Below are 23,386 nucleotides of genomic sequence, written 5' to 3'. Positions count from 1 at the left end.
GGCCGTGGTTTTTAGGGAGCACACTTGGTCAACAAAGCTAAAAACTCACAACCCTCAGCCTTTTCATAGTTTATTCAAGAGTACTTTGATTTGGTGACTTCTTCCTGGTTTTAGATACTTTTCAGCTACTTTTCCAGCTCTGAACTCTCTGTGCCACTGCAAGCCAAGAGAGTAGGGCTATGTGAGGTGTTCTGCCCACCCAGTAATCCTGGGGATTGGGAAGTGTGCTTGGGCAAAAAACTATAAAATCCCTTCTCCAGTGGCTTTTTTTTTTAAAGAATCTATCCAATTCTGTATGCTTTCCCAAACCTTTAAATAGTAGTTAAAATTTTGTCTAGATTTCATCATTGGCATCTGTGAATGGGTCTGCATAACGACTTCATTTTTCCTTGGAAGTCCCGAGAATGTATTTCTATATTAACGAAAAGTACATCTGCAAATACATACGTATAATAGGTATAAATCGCAGTTTTAGAAGTTAGGAGATATGAAACGATATGAAAAGCTGTCTATATTCACGTTGGATGTCTTTCATGTGGTGAGATCCAACTACCTATGTCTTATAGCTGGGGTGCACGTAAGTCCCAATGTGCCAGGACAGCCTCTATCATGCCTGCTATCGTGGTATAATCATTGATTAAACCCTCCTTTCGGATCCTGTCTCCAGCAATGGTTTTATTCTGAGGTACTGCGCATTAGGACTTCAAACGGTGAATTGAGGGGTTATGCAATGTAGCCCCATAACAGTTATGGATAACAGGGTTGTCGGAATCATGACCGGTAACTCCAGAGTGGCCATAGTGATACCATACGACAGAGTCAATAAAAAATAGCATTTAATTGTCACTTATTTAGTGCCTTGTATAAGCCAGATGTTGTCAGTCACCCCCCCCCCCCCCGTAACACATAAACTACTCTGCATTTGTCAAATTGACACAAACAACAATGTACACCCAGGATTCCTGACCCTGTAATTAACACCACACTCTATCGCCAACTCAGCTTCCAGCTTCTTGGTGCCTGTGTTCGTCAAAAGTGTGGGCTGTGGCTGAATAGCATCAGAACCACTTGGAAGACTTACTTAAAATTTAGAGTCCAAACCAGATCATGGAACTACAAGTTTGAGCATGCCTGACCCAAGAGTTTTTGTTTTTGTTTTTGCTTTTTTAAAGCTCTGCAGAAGTTTCTCACTGCACAGTATAATTTGAGTAGGTAATGGAGTATAGACTTGCACATAATCCACCACAAAGTCTATGATGCCTCCTGCACGGCACTTGAAGATGGAGACAAAGTGGATTGGTCACTGTAATCCCTTCCAGATCCTCTATGGCAGAATCTATAAATACTGGTCCTCTGTGCGGCTCAAGATAAATAAGTTTAACATTTAGTTTACTCACTCAGCAGAGAGCTGGGCTGGCTTTGAGAGAAGCAGTAGTATTGTAACAAGTCGCATGGGCTTTCAAAAAGTTTTACCTTACAAAGAGAAATTTGCATGCTAAAGATATCTAGATAAACATTTTTAAAGGCAGACTTTCTTACACAAAGTTTGTTTGGAACTTAGAGAATGATACAGTCTTTTTCACTTATACATCTTGGCTTTAAATAAACATTTTTAAGCCCACCTAAATAACTGTGGCACGAGTGAAATCAGATCACTGTCCTGTAACAAGATAACGCAAATGTAATCGTAACCCCAATCCAATGGCTGACTTTTAAAATGTTAGCATTTTTCCTTAAGTGAAATTGACCTTGTCGCAAAGCATGTCACAATACTCTCCTTTTGTTGCAATGAAATATTACTGCGAGATTATTAACATTTATGTGGAAAGGTAAATGTTTTAAGGCCACTGACTCCATGATGCATGCATGAAAGTGTGGTTTGATGTATATTATGGAGATTCAATAATTATTACTGGATTAGGTCAATAAATCTGGAAAGATGGAAAAGGATTACAGAATGAGAGCACTTTATATTTAAAAAAAAAAAAAAAAGATCTAAAGCCCTCTTTGGCTAATTCATCCATGACAACCAAATTTGGCCCAGAGTTCCACATGCACAGATTCCATTGACATCCATAGAGTTTGTGCATGAGTTACTGAGGTCAGAATTAAGCCCCAAGGAAATAACTAAAGATTTTTGGTGAGATATACTTGTGTGATTAAATAAAATCATTTTTATGGGCTTCGTTTTCTTGTTTTCAGACTGTTTCTTATGAAGATAAATAGCCTAAGCACATTGAGGTTAATATTGCTTTTAAGCTATTTGTCTCCATTTGGGAACTAAATGCAAAGAAAAATGAATCTTTTACCTTTCAGAAGCTTTCTTCACTTAAATGCTTTCACTAAGTCCAGAGTCCAGCAAACTTTACCAATTTCCCAGGAATAGGCATTAATCACCCCCAAATATTTTGGAAAACACTGGAAAAACCTAGGCAGTAGAAGAGTAGTAATAATTATATAGCTATTTGTTCCCTTTTTTTAATATTCCTGGGACTGTAGCAAAACCGGCTTCCTTCTGTAAAAGCAAAGAACATATCATTTGACTTGCAAAGAAAAATGTAAATGACATCTGTACCTCTAAAAAAGGACAAATTGAAGATCTAAGTCTTGAAATAAAGCTTTATTTGAGAATTTGAAACCATTAAGTTGAAAAAGAACGGAACACTGAGCTAATGTAATTGTTTTCAACTTATTTCTCATGAATGCACTAAAATGTGTAGTTTATCAATAAGGGGCTACGTGGAATTAAATGGTCCAGCCTGGGCACTATGCTAAGCACTTTATATTTGTCATCCTGGTTTATCCTTAAAATCTTAATTTTGCAGGTAAGAAAATTGAAATATATTGAGGCACATGGGTGGCTCAGTTGGTTATGCATCTAACTGTAGATTTTAGCTCCCGTCATGATCTTGTGGTTGGTGGGATCGAGCCCCGCGTCCGGCTCACGCGCCGACGGTAGAGAGTCTGCTTGGGATTCTGTCTCCCTCGCTGTGCCCCTCCCCTGCTCATGCTCTCTGTCTCTCTCTCTTTCTCTGAAAATAGATAAATAAGATGTTAAAAAAATCTACTTTGAATTATAGTGAGGTTAAGAAATTTATCGGTGAGACCCAGGATTGAAACTCTGGTGAAAGCTATAGCTATATACAGGGACACTCTAAAATTAAATGTAATAAAAAAATATTCAGTCCAGAGACAGGGTTCTCAAAATTCATTTTCAGTTAGACTTGGATTTCAGAATGAATCTTGGGGAAGCAAATGTGTACATGAATGTGCAAATTTCTCAAATCTCTGTAGGGCAATGAATCTATCTTCTCTGAAGAGTTTCAAAGAAAAATTAAAAATACATTATCTACTAACAGAAACTGCTATAAAAACAATGAATAGTTCAAACATAAACACAGATGAGAAAAAGATGTGATGTGGTATCTGGGTTAGCTTTTACTGGATTTTGTACATCATGTGAAGAGTTCTAAAAATGGGTGACAGAGTTCTAGGATTCAAATGAATACACAATCAAGAGATGGATGGTTACCTCACAAAATATTAAACACAGCAAAATAAACATTCCTAATAACAAAACAAATGTTAAATTAAAAAATCTGACTTAGCATTTCTAGTTTATAAAATGAGTAATTTTGAGAATTAAAATAATATATCCTTGAGGTCACATGATATACTCATTTTTACTGACATTGTTTCATCATTTATTAAGTTCATTCAACATTATTTTACTCTTAGCTATTTAGTTGTTTAGAAGCCAATTTCAGAAATAAAATGGACTCACTGTAGGTCAAGGTTTATTTGCCTTATATAAAACAAGTCCTGAGGCAGCCATTCAAGGGAAGATGTGGTGACTCCATGGTTATTAGGGATCCAGGTTTCTTCTTCTCCGCCTTCTTCTTCTTCTTCTTCTTCTTCTTCTTCTTCTTCTTCTTCTTCTTTTTATTTGCTTGTTTTGTTTTTCTAGTACTTGGATTCTATTCTCAAAATGAACTCGTTGTCTAAAATGGCTGCTGGATCTCTAGCTGTCACCTCTATATTCCAGGCATCCAGAAAGATGATTGTAGGAAAGGAAAAAAGGCAACCTGCCAGCTAGGTCATCTTTCTTTAAGCAGCTTCCCTGGAAATCTTGTATAATACTCATTGGTCAGAATTTAACATCACATGTGGCACTAGCTACATATAGCTTGCACGAGAGGCTAAGAGGTTACCTTCAAGGTGGATTCATGACCTGCTAGCTGAAATCTAAAATTTGTTTCTCAAAATGGTGCAGAATGGATGGTTACCAGCAACTGTCAATCAGACACACTTGTTTAACAAATATTATTGAGTATTTATTGAGTCCTCGATAACAAGTATTATTGAGTATTGAGTCCTCGTAGGTCCAGGAGTCCATTAATTAAAAGAGCATCATCCACAGTCTCAAATAATTTAGAGACTAGTTGGGACAGGGATACTTAAACATTCACGGTTTATAGAAACAAAGATTTTTATCAGTAGCTATTAAAATATTTACATATTTCGACCTATTAATTCTCTCCTAGGAATGAATCATAAGGAACTAGCTCAAAACGAAATTGCCTAAACAGGTTTACTGCCACATTGTTTATGATATTGCTTATAAATTAAATAGACAAAACCCAAGTAAATTTTGGCAAAGCTACTTAAATGTTATCCAACCTCAAAAAATATTTAAAACTTTTATAGCATATACACAGATTAGAAAAAACATCTTAAGGAATATATATGTCAGACATAAGGCGTATGTCAGACATATGATCATTATATTGTTAACTGAAAAAGGAAGATATTGAGTGTTTCTATATATTTATGTAACCATCCGAAAAATGTGTATATATGATTAAGGACTCGAAAGCATCAGGACAAAGGAAAACGGTTACATTTGTTGTGGTAGAAGCGCTTTGAGTGGGTTATTTTATTTAGACATCTGTTACTTTTGGTGTACTGTTGATTTATATTTTGTAACTCAAAAATTTCTAAAGATAGAAACTGAATGCAAGGAATAGGAATGTCATTTTTTAGACTCTCCAAGCTTCCTGTCTCCCTCCTCTTTCCTTCTTCATTTCTATATTTGTTAGCAACGTGATATACATTATTTCATCTCCTATTGCTACAGAGTTCTCCCATTTGAGATTTCTATTTTTTTTTCCCTTTCTGATGGTTCAGATACCTTACTAATAATCTTAGATATGTTAACCAAATCTGTATGTCTAGATCCTATACTCTCCTAGTTGAGACCCCAAATGCCCTATCCATTGGAGAATGATCTTTTCATCCTTCAAGCCAATATGGCTTGGGCTTTTCTTATCCACTTCCTCTCCCTTTGTCTCTGAGCAAAAGCCATTCCTCTTACTTGGACATTATTTCTACATTTCTTTTTATTGCTCTTACCATGACATACTTCAATTGTTTGTTAATATATCACACCAGCCTGGGAGATCACTGAGAGCAGGAACTATATCCTTTTCCTTCTGCACCCAGGCTCCTAGCATGAGACTGACAGATATTAGAAGCTCAATAAATATTTATGAAGCCCTTAATGAACTTTCTTTGGTCCAAGGGGAGCATCTTTTTTTTTTTTTCTGTTAAAAACGGATATATTAGAACAAATAGAAGGCAAATAATTACAAGGTTGATTTTATATTTATAAGAAAGGCATATATTTTCAGGGATTTAACACGGGCTTTAGAGCAGAATGCATGAATGTATGTCTTCACCAGTTACTTGGTAATATTGATGAAATTATATGATCTCTCTTCCTCAGTTTCCTCTGTTTTGAAGATCAAATTACTTTTTTAAAAAATATATTGTCAAGTTAGCTACATACAGTGTATACAGTATACTCTTGGTTTCAGGTGTAGATTCCCATGATGGGGGAGCATCCCAGTTTTCCAGTCACTGCAGACAGGAAGTATGCTGATTGTAATTTAGGATATTGTGAAAACAGTCAAGAACTTAAAAGAAACGAGTCTCTTATCTCTTACCTTATTAATCGGTGATGAGTTGGTGATCAACATTAGCTGAAGGCTTGATTATTTTTTAGAAATGTTTAATAAAAATTAGGGGTGCCTGGGTGGCTCAGTCAGTGAAGCGTCCAACTCTTGATTTTGGCTCAGGTCATGATCTCACGGTTCATTAGATCGAGCCCCGCACCAGTCTCCATGCTGACAGCATGGAACCTGCTTGGGATTTTCTCTCTCCATCTCTTTCTGCCCCTCCCCTGCTTGTGTGCTATCTCTCATTCTCAAAATAAATAAATAAACTTAAAAAATAATTTAATATTTCATAGAAATTAGTAATACTTCGGTTGTTTGTTAGCTATGACATTAGTAAATATATTTAGACCGTTATGTGTATGAACTAAGACTTTGGGTGAGAGATCTAGAAAAATCCCATGACTATTTCTAGGTAATTAATTGTACATATATTGCTTTAAAACGGCACATTGAACATAATTTGTTTTTTAGGTATATTTCTATTCTTGACACAATTAACTTCTTGTATCACAGCATAGGTTATATATGAATTAATACTTTAGACACTATTAACCACCGAACCACATGTTCTGAATATCTGGTAAACATGTTTCCAAGGAAAGTTTGGTAAAAAGAAGATGAAAAAGAAACACTTTGTCAGGCCACAACTTTTTTTTTTTTTTTTTTTTGTCTATACACTTAAGTTCCCCTTTCTTAACCTAATTTATATTTTTATGAGCCTTTGGAGAAAAAGAGAAGTTTATTACTCGCTGTGCACCGTGTTTGGTCCTTAAATACCATTTGATATTGATATCAACTTAAAAGTTAGAGAGGTAATTTATTGGCAACTCGTTATCCTCTAAGTTGATAGGTGATTCCTCACCGATTGGCCTCTGAAGATACTCAGAGTTGTTGCACTAAAGGAAAAAGAAGGGAGCTGTGCTCCTCCCCGAGAAATGAGCTGCAGACCACAGCAACTAGAATGTTAGAAACCAGACCTGATTCTTGTCATCACTTTCATCCCATAATTTCAGATAAGAAATTGCCTTTTCAGAAAAGTTTTCCATGTGTGCTTAGGAAGAGCAATGAAGAATTATGATAATTTTTCTTCAATATGCCTCTGCATTGTTAAAGATATCTGGCCTCGCCTATTTAACTGGAGCAGAAAGTAATTTTCTGGGACGATTTAATTTGTTGTTTACAATCGTTTCAACTGTTAGGACTGATTTGCATTGTTGTCAAATTTCTAATCATATTCAGTATTCGCATCTTCAGAATTTTGGAGAAATAAATATATTCTGAGAAAAGTTGGTCTCCGTATTGACCAATGTATTTTCTGTCTAATAGGTTATTACAACCCAATCTGAGAGTTAGGAAGCCAGTTTGAAGTCTCTATTTTATGTTGAGAAGAGAAACATTTTAAATGTAGACGCCATTCAGATGTGAGTATGGTAAGGAGGCATTTGTGTGACAGCAGAAAAAATCATCTTTACCTTTTGAGGCTGGTTCGATATCATTTCCAAGTTATTACAGGGTTTATTTCTGTCTTCAGAGATTTTTTTTGGCAGGAGCATGTTTATTACTTTTTTTTAACTGCCACTGTTCAGGGGCATTTTTATTATGAATTATGCAATATTATTTCACAATGAATTGTACTAATGGCCTGTGAGAAGCTGCAAACACTTTGTCTCACAAACTCAGTATGTCTTCTTCATAGAACTCTGTCAGCCTTGGGTGCTCCTATTTGTAATGGGAAACGATTCATTGTGGCAGATCTGCATGAAGCCATCATTTTGGGATGCGGTCACTTTACAAGCAGGGAGCACCTGTTAATCGGCTTTCTCAGAGAACTGAGCGTCGGGCTTGAATACGACCAAGGGAAATTTCCCTCAAGTGCAAATATTCTTTAGAGGGACTATATTAACACATCTATTTTCAGGACTATTTATTGCCTCTCAGAAAGGAAGAGTTCCAAAGAGGCTCAAATCGACCTCAAATGGTTGGGCACAGATCTGTCTACATTCTCAATCGGGGCACAGCTCTTGATGGTATTTAAATGAATCGCTTTCCATCACTCATGTGTTCTACCCTTTTGAATGATTTCAAAGCATTCTCAAGTCTGAAGAATCCCGTCACCTCACACACCTACCTCACCTTGCCTAGCCTTACCGGAAAGCCTACCTTAGGAAGCTTGCTTTTTAGGGGTATGCAGGTCTCAAGTCAGAGTCTCCTTGAATGCCCAATACAACTTCTGACCTGACACCTCTTTTAGTTTTACAGAATTATTAATCTGATTGTAAAAAGCCTTCCGTTTCCATCACTTAGCCTATCTTTTTCTTGCGAGAAAACTTTTCATTGTCCTCAATTATCACATAACGTAGTGAGTAGAGACAATGAATATATTTCTCATTGTATGATTAAAGACACTTGTGTATATGTGTGAGCTAAGTTTTAGCGTCAAGTGCCAAATCAATGATAGATTCCAGAAAAGAATTCAGTGTGTCTCCAAGGGGGTACCTCACTGTACCTTAAACTTCCCCTTTCTTTAATGAGCATCCCGTTGGCATTGGTTTAAATACTGTGTGAATTCAGACCACCCTCTCAACTTCTCCTCAGTATGTTCATAGCCCTACACCGTGGACATATAGCCAGTAACCTGGCTTCCTACAATCACAGCCATGTTCTGATGGAGCAAAATATGTGCCGCCAAATCCACAGGCTTCTCTGAACCCTCTCTTTCTCTTTCCTATAGGCCTTTTATCCAAGAGAAGTTGAGTCTCGCCATCTTGCCCTCTGAATGCCATTCCTTAATTGCCTTGTCAGGAATCATAGTTGGGCCCCCAGATCCTCTGGCCATTGTGTCTTCAATGTTCCTCCTTCTCTAGTGATTTGATTCCTTCCCATCAGCCTTCAAGCATTCTAAAAATCAATTCTTAATCTAGAGTAGTGCATGACTGTCTCCCTTAATTGTACCAGCATTACTGTGAGGTGCACAATGCGGATAATATGTAGAATGAAAGTAAGAGTCACAGATTTGCCAAAGGCTGCAGAGTCACCGAACAGCAGTTGAGGGCAGGACTCCAACCTTCCTACCCTTTGTGCAATATTATTTACAAATCACCCTCTAGTGGTTGGACTACGGTTCGCCACGTTGTGTAACAAACTGTGTTTCACGTAAGGTGAAGCAGATATATAAAATTGCATATAGAAGGACACATTCACTGTTGAAACCATTCTGTGACAGATGAGCGTTCAGTGCTACCTGAACTCTATATAAAACAAAAAGCAATATGTAAGAATGTGTTTCACTTTAGATTAAAACTAACAAGAGCCTTTTCAGGAAGACTTAAGGAATGGAAACTCTCCTCTTTATCTGCCTTTTATCTCTGATATATTTTCAGGAATAAATCAAAATGAAACGGCCCCTTCTGCGTGCTTCCTTTACTCCTGGTGACTGCATTACATGTAACTTTTCAAAATGTGAGACTTCTTTTATATAACTGAAGAAGCACTATTTGGAAGTGTAAATTGCATTGCTCATTGGGTTTTCTTTTAAAATTCTACCACCACCTCTTAAAATTGTCTTCCCTCTGGGGCGCCTGGGTGCCTCAGTCAGGTAAGCATCCAACTCTTGATTTCTGCTCAGGCCATGATCTCACAGTTCATGAGGTCAAACCCCTGCATCAGGCTCTGTGCTGACAGTGTTGAGCCTGCTTGGGATTCACTCTCTCCCACTCTTTGCCTGTCCCCGACTTGTGCATGTGTGTTCTCCCTCGAAAAAAAAAAAAAAAAAAAAAAAACAAACTTTGAAAGATAATTATAAATTGCCTCCCTTCATTCTTTTTTCTCTCAGCTTGGTTTTCTTCCCCTTCTCTATTTCATGAAGGGTGGTTTTCTTACCCTGTTCAGTTTTGCTCTCAGGGTCTCTCCCCTCCTGTTTTGCAAGCTTCGTCACAATCTTCTTGACTGGTGTTTTGGGTTGAGTCTGTTTTCAGTGGGCCTACAACTTATTTTAAATCCTGTCTTCAGCTGTTGTCTGGATTCTCTAGTCTACTAATTCCTCATCCGGTAATATTGTTAACCCTAAGACACTCACATATGAAAATGAATTAAGAAAATGGTGGAGAATTGCTGAATGAAATGGTTAGAGACGTTCTATAGGAATAGAATCACAGAATCAGAAAACATTACACCTGGCAGGGACGTGTGGCTTAGATATAGCATGTTTAGATAAACCAAGATCCAGAGACACTAGAGACATATCTAGGATTACCCATGGCAGTCTTAGAGCTAGGTGTTCAGATAAACAACTCCAGCTTAGATGCTCTTTCCAGCATTGTAGGCATCCTAAGGGTATTATTCATAAAATAGTGACTATCTATAGCTGGGTGTCATCAATGCCAAGAAAATCTTAGAGCAAAGAGAAAGTATTTGCTCACAAACAAATACCCCCCAAACAAGGTATATGGATAATTGAAATTTGTCTCTTTATTGAAATTAAAGTAGAGTGGGGGCGCTTGCCTGGCTCACTTGGTAGAGCGTGTGACTCTTAATCTTGAGGTTGTGAGTTCCAGCCCCACGTTGGGTGGAGAGCATACTTAAAAATAAAATCTTTAGGGGTGCCTGGGTGGCTCAGTCTATTAAGCATCCAACTCTTGGTTTTGGCTCAGGTCATGATCTCCCAGTTTCGTGGGTTCGAGCCCTGCGTCGGGCTTCGCGTGACAGTGTGGAGCCTGGTTGGGATTCTCTCCCTTTCTATCTGCCCCTCCCCCACGTGTGCTGCCTCTGTCTCAAATAAATAATAAGTAAATAAATACAAATTTAAAAAATAACATCTTTAAAAATAGAAATAATAAATGAAATCTTTTTTTTTTAAGAAACTAAAGTAGAATAACTCTATATCCATAATATCGAATGTTGGGATTTAAATGGCTTTAACAATTTTGACTAGTTTAGCACCAGGTCAAGACTGGAGGCAATTGGCCTTCCAGTGCTTTAATAACCTAGATTGCCACAGAGAGCTGGTTTCAGCTGTTTTAAGCAAGAGTCTCCTTAGTGGCCACATACCTTGACAGTGGTCCAGATGCTATGCTAATGGCAGGTGAACACAGGGGATGTTTTCTAAAGAGTAAAGGAGAGGTAGCATTGGACTCAGCAAGGAAGTCGTTTCTGTTTTCATATATGCTCTTGATCAATTCATCAAAACAGAAAAGTTCATGTAGAACACATTTCTGATCTTTGTGAAAACATAGGCATGCACCTTCTGGCCGGTTGAGTTGAACTCTAAACCTTAGAAACTGCAGTATGAATACAGTCAGGAAAAAAAATGGAGAGAAAACTTGCCTTTCTCAGTCATGGATGACAAAGGATTCCGAGTGGTTTATTCAGTTCTGTCAAAATGATCACTGAACTACTAGCTTGCCCAGGCCTTCCACGGAGACCTGAGGTTTCGGTCAACCATTCATTCTCCCTCTCATCTGTGCCTTTGGAAAGTGGAGCTCATCTGTGTGACTTTTTTTTTCCTTTTTTAGCTTAACACTTCAAAAGCTTAACGTGAATAAAGGGACGAAGGGGTTTTACTAATTATTTAACCAAAATGAGATGGTTATATAGTTGTTTTGCCCAATAATACCTAGACTCGATTGTGGTGACAGGCTTTCTCTGGCAGCTAGTTGTAATTTTGAAAATAACATATTTATAGTAATGGAGCAAAACTGTTTTCTTTTTTTCTCACTTCCGAATGGTTCGAATGTGAACGGAATTGATACAATACAAGATGGTTATGAAGTTCTGATACCACGTGGAAACTTAATAGCTTTGAATGAGGACCTGCTAAAAAAGAACTAAAAGCATAACACAGAAATGTGTTTCACTGAGTTTTAATACTGGCACTGAGTTTTGATATTTAAAAAAAAAAATAGTCTCATTTAGGGTGTATCATTTCAGAATGGTTTCATTGCTGATCTTCCTTGGGTGAGCATGCTGTAGAAATATGAGCCACTCACTATACTGGTAATTAGATTAAATTGACATATATTTTGTATATATGTCCATTTAAAAACAGTGAAGATACAAAATTCAATACAGTGGATTTCAGTTCCATGAAACCAGTATGTTGGAAGGCCACAAACTGTGTCGACTGGCACGTTACACTGATGTAACCATTAAATCTTCACAGTTCTCTGAGATAGGTACTGTTATCTGCCTTATTACGCAAATAAGAAAACAGAAGCACGCAGAGGTTACTCAGACCTAGATTTAAGCCAGTGCAGCTTGGCTCTAGAGGCCATGACCTTTGCCATACATACAGGTAAAATGTTGGAAAAATACACAGATTTAGTATGTGTTCACCTGGTGGGAAGATAGTTTTTCTTTGGTCTTATTGTAAATTGTGTATTATAGGCTATTTGCAAAGTGAAACCTGTTCTGTTATAGACCGAATGTTTCTGCCCCAACCCCAAATTCATATGTTGAAACCTGTCCCCATTGCGATGGTCTAAGGAGGTGGGTCCTTTGGAAGGTGATTAGGTCAAGAGGGTGGAACCCTCATGAATGGGATTGGTGCCCTTATAATAGAGAATCCAGAGTGTTTCTTCTTTATTTTCTCCACATGAGGACACAGTGAAAAGACAGGTGTCTACCAACCAAGAAACAGGGCCCTCACCAGACACCAGACCTGCCAGGCCTTGATATTCTACTTCTCAGCTTACAGAACTGCGGTAAATGTTTGCTGGTTAAGCCACCCAGTCTATGGTTTTCTATTATAGCAGCCCAAATGAACTGAGGTAGTACCTAATTTAAAAAGATAAAAATTCTCCAGAAATGTCCAACCAAGAGACTACATTAATTTCCTATGGCTGCTACAACAAATTACCACAAACTTAAAACAACATAAATTTACACTCTCACACTTGTGGATGTCGAAGACTGAAATAGAGCTATTTTCAGACCCATGCTTCCTCTTAAGAGTCTGGAAAATCCTTCCTTGCCTCTCCCTAGCTTCTGGTGGTTGTTCAAAATTCGTGACATTCCTTGGTGTGTAGATTTATCACTCAGATCTCTACCTCCACTGTCGCATAGAGTTCTCCTTAGTTGTCTGTCTCCGTGACTAAATTCCCTACTTCTTAAAATGGCAACAGTTACCGCATTGAGCACCTAATCTAATCCAGTGTGACCTCATCTTTAAGTGGTTACATTTGCAAAGACTTTATTTCTTTATTTCCAAATAAAGTCGCATTCACAAGTTCCAAGTGGACATGAATTTTCGGGTGACAATATCAGCCCTATCAGAGGTGGGGATTTAACAGAGACTTGCTTAGGTAGATGTTAAAGGACAACTTGCTGTCACCAGAGCTAACTCAACAGCCATTTTTGAGCTGTCCCCAAGCTGCCAAGCAGAAGTCAGTCATGAGCCCCAGTTTGGGGTATTGTCTACAGACAGCAGCCAGTCACATGATGACAGGTTGTTTACACTTGACCCATTCCCTTTGATTTTGTCTGTAGGTTTGCCCTTCCTGACTACAGTACCTCTGTCTGCACCACCAAAGGTGGACACAGGAATGCCAATGATATTAAGTAAATATCCTTGCATCTTTCACAAAATTCAAGTGTACCTACTCCTGATAGGAAATACTACAGCAGTGGAGATTCAGTATGGAAAATGGAATATACCGCATGTATTTTGCACAGAGGAGAATTTAATACAGGGATTTGTTGCAAAAGTGTTGGAAACACTACAGGAGGAAAGAACAGATGTTGGTGTTAACTGGAGATAAGCAATTGCAGAAAGCAGCTACCCTCATTCTCCATCCTTGAAAAGTAAAAGGAATAAAGAAAGAGGCATTACTCAGAGCCCATAAGCCCACACTCTGCACTGATATGCTAGGGTCTGTGTCTGTAGCAACTGATCAGGAACCTGGGTCCTGCACTCCCTGTGTGTGCTCCTGAAGCTGACTTTGATGCTGCTGCCACTGTGACTTCTACAGAAGCTTTAAAAATAAATTTCAACATGGGGTGCCTGGGTGGCTCAGCCAGCTGATTCTTTTAAATACTAAAGGATAGTATTCAAGCCTATGTTTATCTCACTCTGTACGTATTAATGCTGCACCATGTCCTATAATACACAGACTTCTGTAAGTTTTCCTGCCTTATATTCTATAATCATCAGAATTTTAATAATATAACCAAAACATGATATTATGCCCATACTTAGATGCACATGTAGATCCATACACAGAATCAATTGGAAGGCATTTGAGTCAACTTCATGAGAAAATCTATTTCTATCAACCAATACTTATTAGAGGAGACTGTCTATGAGACATTGAAAGTTTTAATTACCCTAGGAAACTATAGAGAGGGGAAAGTTTTGGGCATAAAGCAGGGCCCGCCTACTTGCCTAGTGTTCTGACAAACTGCAAATCCTTGCCAGACCTCAATCCCTAGAGGCCTGGATCCTTTCCCAGATCACTAGCCACTGGGCATTCTGGCGCCATCACCTTTCCTCATGATTCAGAATCGTTTGACTGTATGAATGACTATTGCTTTGAAAGGCGTGTAGTTTTGCCCTTACCTTGTATATTTGATTTGATCTGCATGGGTCCCTGCGAAACACATTTTCTATGAATTATTCTAGCTCCGAACCAGTCTCTTTCTCACTTATCCCCTCTTCCCCTTCAAGCACATAGAGGGCAGAGAAGCCCTCAGGGTCTGTTTTCCACCTTGGAGTCCTTGGCTTTTCAGTTTTTATAGGTTATTGATCCTAAGTGCCTTGTCTCTGAGCTTATATCTTTACCTCACTCAATAACCTAATCGCTTGGCTCAGAACGATTGGCATCCCTTTGCTTCCCTGAGATAGCCTTGGGTCTTAATCCCTGAGATTATTTTTTTTAAACTCTGTCAAGATAAACACTGATATTTACTGAGTGCTGATTGTAGGGCATACAGTGTTCTAAGTCATTGTTTCTGTTAATTCATTTGGTCCTGGCATCAACCATATGAAAGCGATACCATGGGTCTGATAGTATTCTAGCTGGTCATGCCTGTCTTCTGAGAGGACAGCAGATGTCCTAACAGCATCTTTCCACAGTACAGATTCAAAAAGTCCATGCTCTGTCTGCAGCAAGTCTGGCCTGGTGGTGTAGTACCACGTGGCCAATGAGGCTACTGCCTTGGCACACGTACTTTGTCCACACAAACTACCTTAGCAACTGGTTAAGTTTTTTGTTTGCTTTTTTTTCCCACAAAGTTGGAAATAATATATAGATAGATAAAGATAGATATAGATATAGATATAGCTATAGATATAGATATAGATATTGATATAGATATAGATGATATAGATATAGATGAGATTCCCAGATTCCTAATGGTGCTCACGACTACATGAAGACCATGAGGTCTCAGAATCCTGAAAATGCTTCCTGAATTTATGGCGAAGTAACTGACTCAGAGTGGACAAAAGGAGGGAACAGCAGACCCATACCTACATTCTCAGAGCACTCCACTGTGTAACAAGAAGGCAGTTTCCCAAGGTACCTTCATGTTCTACTTTCTTTCCTAGGATGTGATATGGAATAGAAGCCCGCAATTATTAATCTCAAGAGTCCAAATCATTTTCTTCTATTATTGGGTTTGTGTTGGCCTGCTGGTGGGTTCTCAGGATGTCAAACATCCCTGAGAAACCCTTCATCTGAATTTCTGAGTATACCAATCTCAGAATGGCATCTAGAAATGTGAATTAAGGGGTCTTAAGGCTAAGGCTACCAGTAAGACAAAAGAGTAGATACTGAAATCTAAAATATCAAGCTGCAGCCCTAGGTTTATAGCATTTAGGAAGCAATATGGAGCAGTATATATGACTAGTATTACTAGTTCCGGCTAAAATTGTGTAATTGTTGTAATACACTGAATCTTTAAATTCAGTGAAAGGCTGGTAGCATTTAGAAGAACTGGTCAATAGAGCCATGTTGGGACTTCATACCCAGGACATTTAGCTGGAGGACAATACAGACTAGAACCACAATCCTGCATTCAGGAAACTGGCCTCTGGGTTCATGAAACGCAACCATCCTAAAGTACTTCTTTAGTCTTGGGGGGGGCCACTTGCTAAGAGAATAACTGTAGTCGGGGAGAGGAGGCATAGGTCAAAATATTGATACTTTAATGTCCCCACTGTCCAGGAGTACCTCCAAGACTAGTGAACGGGGTAGGTCTAATGAACTAGTCGACTAGTGTTATGTTTCTAAATGCGATATGATTTAGTCCCATGACCCTGTCTACGAAGATCAATATTTGAAGTGTCTGAGTGAGCACCAGCAGGTAGCCAAAGCTGAGAAGCAAAAGGGTGTCCCAACACCCCAGGTTGTATTTTATCCTCACGTGGAATCCAGTGAGTTATGAACAAGTTAGTAACGTGATAGAATAGTTCGACGACATGAAACACGAAGGACCAGCAAAAATTCCATGCATTGTGACTTTTTATTTCTCGGTATATGGCACTGGCATTTTTTTACATGTCTCCTCATTGAATTTCTGAAAAAAGAATGGCTATTTCAGTTAAGGAAGCTTTCCGGAGATTGCAGTGGCATTTAATTTTGGCTCTGTGTATTTTGCCTGGACTACAACCAACTATTTGCATTTGACACAGATTTATTGATTTTGGCGCTTCATAATTTCTTATCATAGGAGGCGTGTGAAGCTGGATCCCACCTCTGCTTGCATACAGTTTAAGGAGGTCCTCCCTAATGAAATGTATCGACCCTCTCTGAGGGGAAAATAAAACCCTGTGTATCAAGTACAAGCTTGAGGACTGGCATTGTATTCATTTGGGTCTTCCAGGACATGGATGACAGAATGGAATTATGTGTGCAAAAGATTTATTGAGGCAAATATTAGTGGAGAGTAAAGGGGAGAGAAGGCAGGAGGGGGCAGGGAGGGCGTTGAGACTGTGAGGCAAGCTGGACAGATACAAAGAGAAGGGAGAGTATGGAGACAGGAGGATCGGGTAAGGGGAGCCTCTCCATCCTCGCAGCTCTAAGACCACCCCAGCTGGGCCGACAGAGAGCCACAGGGCAAAGGGTACTCCTTTGAAGCATCCCAGTTGGGGAGAAAGAGCCAGAATGCAGAAATTCCACTGTGGTCAGGCTTAAGCCGTGAGCAGCCAAGGGAGAGCATGGCCTGGTTGTGAACGTTGTGTGAACCCCATGGTTGCAACCATGGAGGCTTGTTAGCTATACTGTAGCTTTACATTGAGACCTCTCTCGAATGGAAATGTAAGTGGTCCATGATGCCATGGTCATGTAATGGTTTTAGCTCCCATGAAGAGTGTCTTCCACCAAAACTTGTAAAACAGAAATCCTCTCAAATGTGGATGCTAGTCCAAAGTCTAGGGGCATGAAAGTAATGATAAATGTCCCTCACACAATGCCAGATATAACAATTGAAATGCAAATCTCTGTCAGTTAAGCCGCTGATTCTTGATTTCGGCTCAGGTCATGGTCTCAGGGTTCTTAAGTATGAGCTCTGCATGGGGCTCTGTACTGGTGGTGTGGAGCCTGCTTGGGATTCTCTCTTTCCCTTTCTCTCTACCCCTCCCCCACTCATGCTGCCTGCCTCTCTCTCTCTCTCTCTCTCTCTCAAAAAGTAAATAAACACTAAAAAATAAATTTTTTAAAAAAGAGAGAAACCATCTTTGCATTCCCTAACACTTTGCAAAGCCTTTAGTATGTTTTACTTGCTCTATATGTTTTTACTGAAATGAAGGACACAATTGTAATTCCTACTCCATTTAGAGGGGGTCAATCTATGAAAACAACTCAATGCTTCAGTAATGAAACAATCCCTTCTTTGTTTAAACAATAACCAACCACCCCCATATGTATATACCTTGACAAATAGACATTCAGATCAAAAGCAGTTCTGAGTGTCAGCAAGATAACTGAAGCATTATAATTTGAGAACTTTCATGCAACATGGGCTATAGACTATGTTGTAATGATCACTCTTACGGTCAATCCCTTATTCTTAATTCGTAGCAGAGAATGTTGTAATGGTTACTGGTTCTAACCAAGCTTGTTCCAAACCCATACATTGAAAACGAAATGGGACAGGGAAGGAGGATAAATAAAATCAGGTGAGATGATCGGTTATGATCCAGAGTGTTAGAACTGTGGCTCGGATATTCAAGTCGCTTTCAATTCTGCTTGCTTCCCCCTGAATCCTTTTTCAAAGAAAGTATTTCCACATAATTTAACCTAGAGGGCTCTACTTACATTTTACTGCAATATCAGAAAATGAGATCCCTCTTTGTTCTGATTGAAGAACACACATATCTTAGGGAAGAGCTTCTGGGGAAGTCTTCTGAAAGGGGTTAAGGTGTATGAGGGATCAGCAAGGTCTCCTGAACAGATTACAGTCTCCCTTTAAATAGGTATCTTGACATTATGTGTCTTATTTGACTTTTTCAGGCAGAGAAATAAGTTTGTTGTGGTTATAACGTATTTGCATTCTTTAAGATGAGAGGAAAACCCAAAACACTTTAAATGCATCATACAAAACGTATCATAAAAAGCAAGCTTAAGTAAAATGAGGAGCAGGAATGACCCAGAGACTGTGCAAGAAAATTTGAAATTCGTTTAGGTCTTATTAGAATATTCCAACTGTTGCCAGTAATTGACCTTGAACAGTGAGATGGGTATTTATATTTCTGTATGTTAAGAAAATCTTCTTGCCTATCTCTAACGCTTATTCGGGTCCAATTTCCCAGTTGCCTTTATTTAAAACTCAAAATAACAAATTTTCGTGGCATAGTTAAAATCGACTTTGTTAGCGCATTTGTTGAATCGTTTACTTGAAATACTGCTCAAGGTGCTTGAGTCTATGTTTTTCCTTTGGGTTGATGTACTATTTTCCTATTAGACTAAGATGAACCAACAATGCTCTTGCCTCTTGACAAAGCTAGCTTTGGGTCTCCAAACCTACCCCCTAGATCCTTGAATAGATTTGCTTTTTCTCCCGGACCTTCACATCTTCTTCTTCTGGGACCTGGTGTCTTCATTTCTCTTCTTCCCATTTTGAATGTGTTTGAAAACAAAAATACAACCTCACTTAATCCCATTGATTTCTTTATCAGCTACACATTGTTCTTCCCTTTACTAAAAATACCCCAAATGAGTAACTATGTTCTCATTGTCTATGTTTTTAAAAGCATTTGATCCATGACCCCTTCAGTAACATCTTCCTCCTTAAGCAATAAGCTGTTCACCAACAGATTCCACCACCTTTTTCTTAGTCGGGGTCTCAGGATCTTTCAGTATCTTCTACTTGTGAGGCCCCTTCCTTCTTCAAAGCCAACTTGTGACTTCACAGACCCCATGCTGATTATCTACTATTTCTTTTGCCTCCCTTTATAACCTAATCTCCCTGGCCCCATTCCTCTCTGTTTGAATATTTTCTACTTTATTTTTTTAAATTAATGTATTTAGTTTGAGAAAATGAGAGAGCACAAGCAGGGAAGGGGCAGAGAGAAAGGGAGACGGAGAATCCCAAGCAGGCTCCGGGCTCTCAGCACAGAGTCTGACTCGGGACTCGATCTCACAATCAGGAGATCATGACCTGAGCTGGAACCAAGGTGCCCCAAATATTTCCTACTTTAAACCTCACCTTGCATTTAAAGTAGCTAAAATAAAATTGTGCCACAAAATATGCTCATTCATCTGAATATGTTACATATTCCTGGTAACGATATACTGCAAAATCCTCAGGCTTAAAACACTGACTATCCTCCCCTCGGCTTGATCAACAATCTCTATTTGGGAAGCCAGATAAGTCCTACAAACGAAGCATGCTTTTAGAAATCACACACATAAACACACACACACACACACACACACACACACACATGCATTCAACCCCTTATTCAGTGGGTAATGACAAAATGTTTAACGTTCATTCCCCTTCTCACACCTACCTATCAAAGATTGTATTTCGGACACTAGAGAGCAATTAATAACACCAATATAAGTACTTTCTTACAAAGATATGGACCAAGGAACACAGGCTCTTTAGAAACTCTTCCCCAAGGATATCAATGTAACACTTTTTATTTTTTAAATAATTCCATAACACTTGAAACTGATTATTCATTCTCATTCTGTTTTTCTAAAAGCACTCAAAATGCTTTTCTCATTTTAGCTAATTAACAAAGGACTTTGAAACTGTTACTGCATTCGTTTTTAGTAGTAATGATCCGTCAGTACAATACTAGGGGACTTATCAAATTGTTACGATGGCATTGATGTTATGAATACACCGTATGGGGGAAAAAAAAGAATGTACTGTGTGGTGCCTAAAAATGCAAACACAGATTAAACTTCTTTAATTTGTGGGGGGGATAGATAAATAATGATTTGCAGCAACCAGGGATCTCATATGGCTTTGTTCATATTTTAATAGTGTGCTTCCCTTTGCAGTCTGAGTAATTAAGTCTTATGACATTCCAGAAACCATAAATCCTGCTGTGATGTTTAAGTTTAGAACAACCTCTTGATGTACAATCAAAATAATAAAAATAAAAAAGGACACTTCTCTGGTTCTTAACAAGCTATTTTGCTTTTACCTTTGAAACACAATTGAATGTGGCCCTCTCAAACTGTTTGGTCTCATTGTTCACTGAAAGTTCCTTTTGAAATTCATTGCCTTCAATTACATTTTTTAAAAGAATTTTAATTGCATGGCTGCAAAGAATAAAGATGCTCTAGGCTCCATTTGTTTATCATGGAGGGGCCTAAAAAATGAGGACAGAGCTTCCCAGCTCGTGAAGGGGTTGCAGAGAGGGAGATGACTTTTAATTCGACAAGTTCAGAGAGATTTCTTAGTTTGACGCGCTCAGCAGGGGGTCTTTGAGCGCCTGGCAATGCTTCAGCATTCTGAGCTTTGAAAGTCTTTCCCTGCAGCAGAAATTGTATCAAAAGCCAATGATAATATTCCCTGCAAGGTAAAGCACCCTATTGAAGATTTCGAGAGCTGTTTATTTATTCATCACAGTTTTTCTTTTAGGACATATCAGGCATCTAGGTAATAATTCACATAGATGATAGAAAATGCAAAAAAAAAAAAATCCCCTCATTAATCTTTCACCTTTTCCCTCTTCTGCTTCTCTGTAGGCCACATGTAGATATAAAATGTTCTTTCTGCTTGTCCCAAGCATATATATCTTTATTCCAAACCTCAGTTTCTTCCCTTCTCTTTCCATTTTTAAACAAAATTGTCATTTCAGCCTCCCTTCTACCACCAGCTGAGCATATAAGATGTTTATGGCCATTTCCTCCTGCTAAATCCTCAAAGTGATTAATTAATTTTACAGAAGTATGTTCAGTTTCCGAGGCTCTTTTGGAATCTTGGTATTTTAAGTATGTTTCAGAAAACTGTTTTCAAAGCTAATGTTAACAATCATGTTGATCTTTTGAAGGATATACATATTTTAATATTTTGTATTATGTTTTGTATACACGGTAGGAGAAAAAAAAATGTTTCCCCCTCTTTCACGGTTTCTAGGGCAGAGCTGGGAATAAGGGACCATGACAACCTTTCCCTCTTGTAACATCAATGTCTGCTATCGGTTTGGCAGAATCAGTGAAGACAAAAACAGTTTCCTTCATTTTTTTTCTTCCATCTTCTATGGCATTAAAAGTGACCTTGCCTTGCAGATATCGGTGAGTGACCACCAGGGAAGCAGTTGCTATGGAAGAGGAAATTTTCTTGATTTTTGTTTTAAAACTATGGGAACTTGAGGAATGTCCAAGGCTTAAAGCTGTAGCAATTTTTTGTTTGGTTTTGTTTTTGTTTCTCTAATGGAATCGATGAAGGAAAACTATGCATGCAAAAAAAGAAACTTGGGAAAAATTCAGTGCCTCATCATATTCGGGCATCTTTAAGTACCTTTCACTTTTACAAACATAACCCTGGCTGTAGACTGTATTTGAATATCAGAAGTGTGAGAGGAAATTGCCAGGCCAACTAACCCACCTCCCTAACAAAATATCCGTAGAATAGCATCAGCAAATATTCCGTCCATCCATTAATATTAATTGAACTTCCATAGAATGCAAAGCAAGGCACAAGGCACTTTAAAAGTGCAAACTGGTCTTTAGGATTTCACACTTTATTGTTGGTTCTGGATCATTTCGACACACAGAGAAGAGCAGGACCAAACAGAATCCCAAACTGTACATAGTCCCACAGTGAACATATCACAAAACAATCATTCGTTAACCGTTTTTGTAAAGGGATAGATTTTGCAGAAATATTTGTGTAGTTTAAGCATAATAATTTAATCTTACAATTTAGACCTGGTACAGGAAGTTTCAGGAAACTTGATTTCACCTAACTCTGCTTCTATAAAGCCATTATGACCACATACCCACAGCACCATGGTGACATAAACTAGTTCTTTTTCCTAGACTGACATTAGGTCGTGCTGTCTTAAGGCATCCTTGGGATGGGAGAGTTAGTTGTTTGAGTGCCTCTTAATGCAAAATGGGCCTAATTATACTTTTAAACCGATGAGTTATAATTTGAGTAAGGTCTATCAGTAAACTGAAAAGTAAAAGAAGTTTGATACATGAATATAAATAAAAATGCCTTTATTTAACATTTCATATTTGTTTCTCAATGAAATAACTACCTGCTGAGATCTCTTGTGAATTTTGCACTATGAAGCAGCCTCTATTTAAAAATTCAGTGAACAGGGGCACCTGAGTGGCTCAGTCGCTTAAGCGTCCAACTTCAGCTCAGGTCATGATCTCATGGTCTGTGAGTTCGAGCCCCATGTCGGGCTCTGTGCTGACAGCTCAGAGCCTGGAGCCTGCTTCAGATTCTGTGTCTCCCACTCCCTCTACCCCTCCCCCACTCACACCCTGTCTCTCTCTCTCTCTCTCTCTCTCTCTCTCTCTCAAAAATAAACATTAAAAAAATAAAAATAAAAATAAACACAAAAATTGAGTGAACAGTAGAGGTGAATAAGAAGATACTGGGATCTATTATGCAAGTATGAGTAATCTCAAACATGGGTATATTGAAAGCACATTTTTGCCTCTAATGTTTAAGAAAAGCTTATTGCCTTTTCTTACTTCATCAGGATCTCCAGGATTTCTGTGAATTTGGCATTCATAGAAGTGGTCCAATGAAGTGATACATAGGAAAATTTATTTTTGCTCCTGTCATTTTATGCCTCCTCCTCCCACCCCTGCTGATATAAAATAGTGTCTGTAGATATTTGTGTTGTGCCCTCCAATCCCAGTTGAGGTGGTTTCTTCATTTCTGTTTTCATTTTTTTTTTCAAAAGCTGCATGATGGCAAGTCGGTCATTCATGTGACCAACAGACAACTGG

The sequence above is a fragment of the Panthera uncia genome, chromosome B1, assembly GCF_023721935.1.
Source record: "Panthera uncia isolate 11264 chromosome B1, Puncia_PCG_1.0, whole genome shotgun sequence".
NCBI classification, from domain to species: Eukaryota; Metazoa; Chordata; class Mammalia; order Carnivora; family Felidae; genus Panthera; species Panthera uncia.
This window is presented reverse-complemented; position numbering follows the sequence as displayed.